The sequence below is a fragment of the Phocoena phocoena genome, chromosome 11 (genome assembly GCF_963924675.1).
Source record: "Phocoena phocoena chromosome 11, mPhoPho1.1, whole genome shotgun sequence".
Classification (NCBI taxonomy): domain Eukaryota; kingdom Metazoa; phylum Chordata; class Mammalia; order Artiodactyla; family Phocoenidae; genus Phocoena; species Phocoena phocoena.
Window position 1 is genome coordinate 754,378 of NC_089229.1, and position 6,081 is coordinate 760,458.

Sequence of the window (6,081 nt, forward strand, 5' to 3'; positions counted from 1 at the left end):
TTCTGTAGTTGGGCGGGTCTGGGGCCGGGACATGCCCACAATGGCTGGGCTCCACATACCGGGTGGCCCCCTGCTGCCCAGGCTGGGCCTTCACTGGCCCCCCAGTGCGTCCCTCACACAGCTCTCCCTCGACCCTTCAGAGACTCTGCTAAGAGCTCGAGGGAGCCCACGGCCCGAACACCACCCTGCACCAGCCCCCCGCAGAGCTCAGACCACCTTCCACTCCCCAGGCCCCCAGCGAGGCCAGTCCAGTGAGGGCTGGCTGCTTCCATTGGCCTCAGGGGCCACGTGCCAGGATGAGCCATTCTCAGACAGTCACACTCCCTGAGGGCCACTGTGTGCCATCTGTGCTCAAGGACCACAGGGGGACCCTTGACCCTGCAGTGTCACTTCCGTGTCCCAGGCCAGGGGTCACCCAGCAGTTGGCCGGCTGGGCCTGCCCTCCCAGGACCCTCCTGCCGGCTCACAAGGACCACCGGGCCACGCCTCCCGAGCTGTGTCTGGAGTCACCTCCACGAGACCACGGGGCATCCAGGCCCCGCCCTGGATGTCAGCTGCGCTGTGTCTGCGCCCCTACACCCAGGCCCTGGCTGGGCTGTCCCTCCTTCAGCCGGACACAGTCCACCGGGCCTTCTCCTATCCCTCTCTCAATGGGGCCTGCTGCCCCCAGCCGACTAGGGGGGCAGGCAAAGCCAGCATGGCCCCTCGCTCAGTAAACACTTGTCCACCTGGCTCGCCTCTTTCCTTGAGGACAGAGATGGGGTCTGCAGGGCAAGGTGGCCCTTAGGGTGGGGTTGGGAGGACCACGGGCCTGGGTATACCTCCTAAAACGGGATGGAGGTCAGGACTGCAGCTGGGGCGAGGGTGGAGCCACGGACACGGGTGGAGCCTGCCGCCCTCCGCCACGTACAGCCCCGCCTGTATCGCAGGACATCCCCAGGCTAGGAACGCCAACAGCCCGACAGCCGCCCCCGTGGGTGGGGGGAGAGTGGCGCCCACGGGTGGGTCAGGGCCACCCCGTGCCCACTCAGCCCGCAGGCCCGCCCCCTGACAGTTGGCAGGGGCTGCACCACCCCTCGAGCCCCAGGCTCCCACTCCCCTACCCCAGCCAGGCCCGGTCCCCTGCCCAAGGGCCCTGTGGAGACCCCTGTCTGCCCCAGGTGTCCCCTCCCCATCAAGGCACCCGGGAGGGTGGGGGACCAAGGTCCCAGCTCTGGCTGGGGCCCCCTCTCCCCGTCCCACAAGCTCCTGCTTCCCATGCCTGGACCATCCAGGGGTCCCCTGGTCCATGCACAGACCCCAGCGGGACCCAGGGCCACCCCAGGAATCCTTGCCGCCTGGAGGTGGGATGGCGGACTTGCTGGCGGGGGTTGCGGGGAACTGACCGGATGCAGGCTCCCCCAAGACTCCTCAGCAGCCCTGGCCACCCCAGATGGCAGAAACAGAGGCCCACACAGAGGCAGCGGCCGTGCTCCTCTCCAGGACTAAGGGTGTGGAGGGCTACAGGGGACGGGGAGGGGAGGGACACGCTCTGGTCCCAGCTGCCCCACTGTCCAGTGTGTGGGGCACCAAGTGGGCCACCACTTGGTGGCGGCACTCAGCACCCGCTTCTGAGCTGGACCTTACATCCCGCCTCCACATCAGGATCTGGAACCACACCCAGAGCCCCATGGCCCAGCAGGCCCACTGCCTTGGCCATGGACCAAGTAAGACTGGCCCCCCCGCCCGCCAAGCGGGAAACCCCATCCTCACCCCTGCCCCGGAGAAAGGTGCTGATGCACTCAGGCCCCGGACGAGGGAGGACTAGGGTCACCCCCGCCAGGGCCCACAGCTTAACTGGACGAGCCTTTGGACATCTGTGTACCTCATTCATTCCTTAAGCAGGTACTGAGCACCCACTGGGTGCCACCCTGTCCCAGCACTAATAACACACAGCACTGGCCCCGGAGCGGGGGAAATACCTGGGTCTGCCCTGAACTGCGGGGCTTCTCAGGTCAGGATTTTCAGCCCTAAACCCCAGGCACACAGGGCCATCGGCCACCCTACCTGGAGCGGACCTTTGCCTGGGGAAGACAGACCACAAACAGCTGAATATGTAACTTATAACGGGGTGCCCAGTGCCAGTGCGAGAAGAAGGGGCCCAGGAAAGCAAATAGGAAGTGTGGAAGGGCTGCCATTTAGAGGAGTGTGGTCCCGGCAACGCGTGAGTCTGGTTCTAGCAGGATGGACAGGTGAGGGGCTATGGCAGGCAGGTGCGGCCATGGGGTGCCCTGGCTTGGATACGGGGGTACGAGTCAAATAGACCAACGTTCCTCAGTGTCTGGAGGTGGGGCTCCATGGGCTGGGACGGAAATGTAGCAGCAAGAGCTGGTGTTTGCACGTGGTAAGTTTGAGCTGCCTCTGTTCGCCAGTGCTTCTGTAGGGCCTTCTGGGTATCACTCCCTCAGTGAACAAAACAGACACAGATCCCTGCCCAAGGCAGAGAAGAGAGGCATAAACATTAAAAAAAAAAAAAAAAGAGTAAATTATCTAGGACATAAAAGGTTTATTCAGAAAGAAAAATTGGAGCAGGTTAAGGGAAGGAGATGGTCTTGGGGGCAGAGTGGCAGGCTGGGTCTCACGCCAAGACGGGAAGGAGATGGAGCTGGTGGACCAACAATTAAAACCCAGTAAGTCGGACTTCCCTGGTGGCGCAGTGGTTAAGAATCTGCCTGCCAATGCGGGGGACACGGGTTCGAGCCCTGGCCCGGGAAGATCCCACATGCCACGGAGCAACTAAGCCTGTGCGCCACAACTACTGAGCCTGTGCTCTAGAGCCCGCAAGCACAGCTACTGAGCCCACGAGTCACAACTCCAGAAGCCCACGTGCCTAGAGCCCGTGCTCCGCAACAAGAGAAGCCACCACAGTGAGAAGCCCCTGCACCGCAACAAAGACCCACCGCAGCCAAAAATAAATAAATTAAATAAATAAATTTATTTAAGAACCCCAAAAACCCAGTGAGTCCTTCCACAAGGGTAGAAAGGGATGAAACAGCTTTATTATTGGATGAGCATTAAGAGACTGCAAAGACAAAAACCTCACCCTTTATATGATCCAGGCAGGTACAACCCATTCCATACATGATCTCAGGAAAAATAACTGTCCTCGAGCCTATTTTGTGTGATAATAACACAGCCGCCCCAGCTTCTTTGATTCCTGTTTGCATGGAACGTCTTATTCCATCCTTTTACTTTCAACCTCTTTGTGTCTTTGTATGTAAAGTGAGTTTCTTGTACACAGCAAGTGTACAAAGGTGGATTGCCTTTGCCAATCTCTGTCTTTTAATTGGAGAGTTTAACCCATTTAAAGTTTTTAAAATATATATTTTATTTACTTATTTATTTTTGGCTGCGTAGGGTCTTCGTTGCTGCGTGCAGGCTTTCTCTAGTTGCCGTGAGCGGGGGCTACTCTTCGTTGTGGCGCATGGGCTTCTCATTGCAGTGGCTTCTGTGGTTGTGGATCATGGGCTCTAAGTGCATGGGCTTCAGTAGTTGTGGCGCACGGGCTTAGTTGCTCCGTGGCATGTGGGATCTTCCCAGACCAGGGCTCGAACCCGTGTGCCCTGCATTGGCAGGCAGATCCTTAATGATTGCACCACCAGGGAAGCCCTCCATTTACATTTAAAGTGAATACTGAGGGACTTCCCTGGTGGTCCAGTGGGTAAGACTCTTTGCTCCTAACGTAGGGGGCCTGGGTTCAATCCCTGGTCGGGGAACTAGACCCCACGTGCATGCCACAACTGAGTTTGCATGCCACAACAGAGACCCTGCGTGTCGCAACTAAGACCCGGCACAGCCCAAATAAATAAATAAATAAATAAATAAAATTTTAAAAAATAGAGTGAATACTGAAAAGAAAGGACTTACTTCTACCATAGCTATTTGTTTTCTTATATGTCTTACATGGTTTTTGTCCCTCAGTTCTTCTATTACTGCCTTTTTGGGTATTTAGTTGATTTTTTGTGGTGTACTATTTTGATGTCCTTCTTCTTTCCTTTCCTGTATTTTTTCCCCAGTATTTTCTTACTGGTTTCCTTGGGAGTTACAATTAAAATCGTAAACTTATAAAAACCTAGTTTGAATAATACCAATTTGGTTTCAGTAGTAAACACTCTGCTCCTACACATCCACATCCCTCTCCTGTTGTTGTCACAGATTCATCTTCATCTATTGTGTGTCCATTAACATAGATTTATGACTATTGTTTCATGCATTTGCCTTTTAAATCATACGGAAAAAAACAGGAGTTACAAAGCAAAACTGCAATAGTACCAGCTTTTAGCTTCTCCCATGCAGTAACCTTTACTGTATTCTGTACTTTCTCGTGGTTTTGAGTTACTGTCTAGTGTGTTTTCATTCAGCCCCAAGGACTCTCTTTAGCATTTCCAGTAGTGAAGGAAATGAACTCCCTGAACTTTTACTTATCCGGAAACATCTTACTTCCTCCTTCATTTCTGAAAGATAGTTTTGCTGGATATAGAATTCTTGGTTGACAGGTCTTTCTTTTTCTTCAGGACTTCAAATATGTCCTCCCACTGGCTTGTGTTCTCCAAGGCTTCTAATGAGAAGTCTTCTGGAAGTCTTGTTGAGGATTTCCATGGAAAGGCCAGAAGGGCTGCGGCGGCAGAGGCCCCAGCGTGCACACAGTGGGCATAAGGAGAGGCTGGGTGAGGACGCTGGGGGTGTGGGGGGGGTGGTCAGAGCTGAGGAGGGGAGGAGAGTTTCCAGGAAAGGATCGACTGTCACCAGGCTGCGGGCCAAGCGAGGGGAGCTCTGATCATGGCCATCTGGAGACAGGAACTCACCTTGATGAGATGAGCCCTGGGGGGGAAGCCCGACTGCAGAGGGCTCTCGGAAGGAGGGTGGGGGGACACCCCCTGAGTTTAGTCAGGAAGGAACAAAGAAATGGTCGATGCCTCAGAGTTGCTGGGCTCTGATGTGTTTGGCAGTTAGGGGGGTTTCTAGCTTGCAGGAACGACAACTCGTGTAGGGGGGCGGGCTGCAGCTGCGAACTGGGCTCTGCGCTGAGGAGGGCTGAAGGGCTTGTCCTTGGCTGGTGGTCTCTACCCCTGGAGGTCGAGCAGAGGCCAGGGTTTGGGTGTCCAGCTTGGGCCACCAGAGGAAGGGGAGGCAGCTCGGCAGGCAGGGCGGGGAGACGGGTCCTGGCAGCGGGACCTCCGGACAGCAGCGCCTGGGCCTCGGCGGCATCTGCACCTCTCGGGGCAGCTGTGCGCGCCCACCTCGCCAGCCCCCAGCAACAGGTCCCACATTCAACCCTCTTCCAGCCAAAAAGCGAAGAGCTGTCAGTTCCCGCCGAACCTTCATGAGTACAGCTTCCAATAACATTCTGATGATTTAATGCTATTTTAAACGGCTGCTTATTACTTTGAGGCGATCGACTCTTTTTTTCTAAAACTCTTCGTGTGCACGTTTAAACATACTTTTTCTACCTTTCTCTGGGCGCCACTGAGCACAGCCTTAGGACAGGACACAGTGGGCCGTGGCGGCAGACGCGGACGCGAGTCAGGCTGGGGAGTGGGCCCCAGGTTGGGCGAGCCGAGGGGAAGATGCAGCCTCTGGGCGTGCGGTGTGCGGGGAGGGGGGCGGGGCATTCCGGGGCACATCTGACCCCAGAACTTGGACGCAGCAGTGACCGCTGGGGAGGGCGTGTGTCCAGCCGGCTGGGGAAGAGGCGTGTGGGTGAAGCAGCCGAGAGCTCGCGGTGAGGGGCGCACCTGCCTCTGCAGCGGGACCAGTGTCACTTGGCGCCTCGGGCGAGGGTTCTCCGCAGCTCTGACCACCCCGGCGCCCGCAGCGCTCCCAGCCCTTGCGCCCCAGGAGCCTCCGGGGATCTGCCGGGTGCGAGCTTCGCGAAGAGCCAGCGGGATGGGCGGGGTGGCGGGGCCGGCCGCTAGGATACCCCGCCCCCAGCCTCCAAGTCTGGTCTCCGCCCCGGTCCCCGCGGCGGGCTGGGGAGGGTCGCGCTTCCTCCGGAGGGCGGCGGCTGGGGCGCAGGTGGGGTGCGGAGAGGGAGCAGCTGCG

The 6,081-nt window shown here is 57.4% G+C and overlaps 1 non-coding gene across 1 annotated transcript; it reads left to right on the plus strand.

Annotated features, from left to right (window-relative positions):
- The first annotated feature begins 3,682 nt into the window (after positions 1 to 3,682).
- TRNAR-CCU (transfer RNA arginine (anticodon CCU)) lies at positions 3,683 to 3,755 on the plus strand. Its single transcript has one exon. It is a non-coding gene; the product is annotated as a tRNA-Arg (tRNA).
- The last annotated feature ends 2,326 nt before the right edge of the window (positions 3,756 to 6,081 follow it).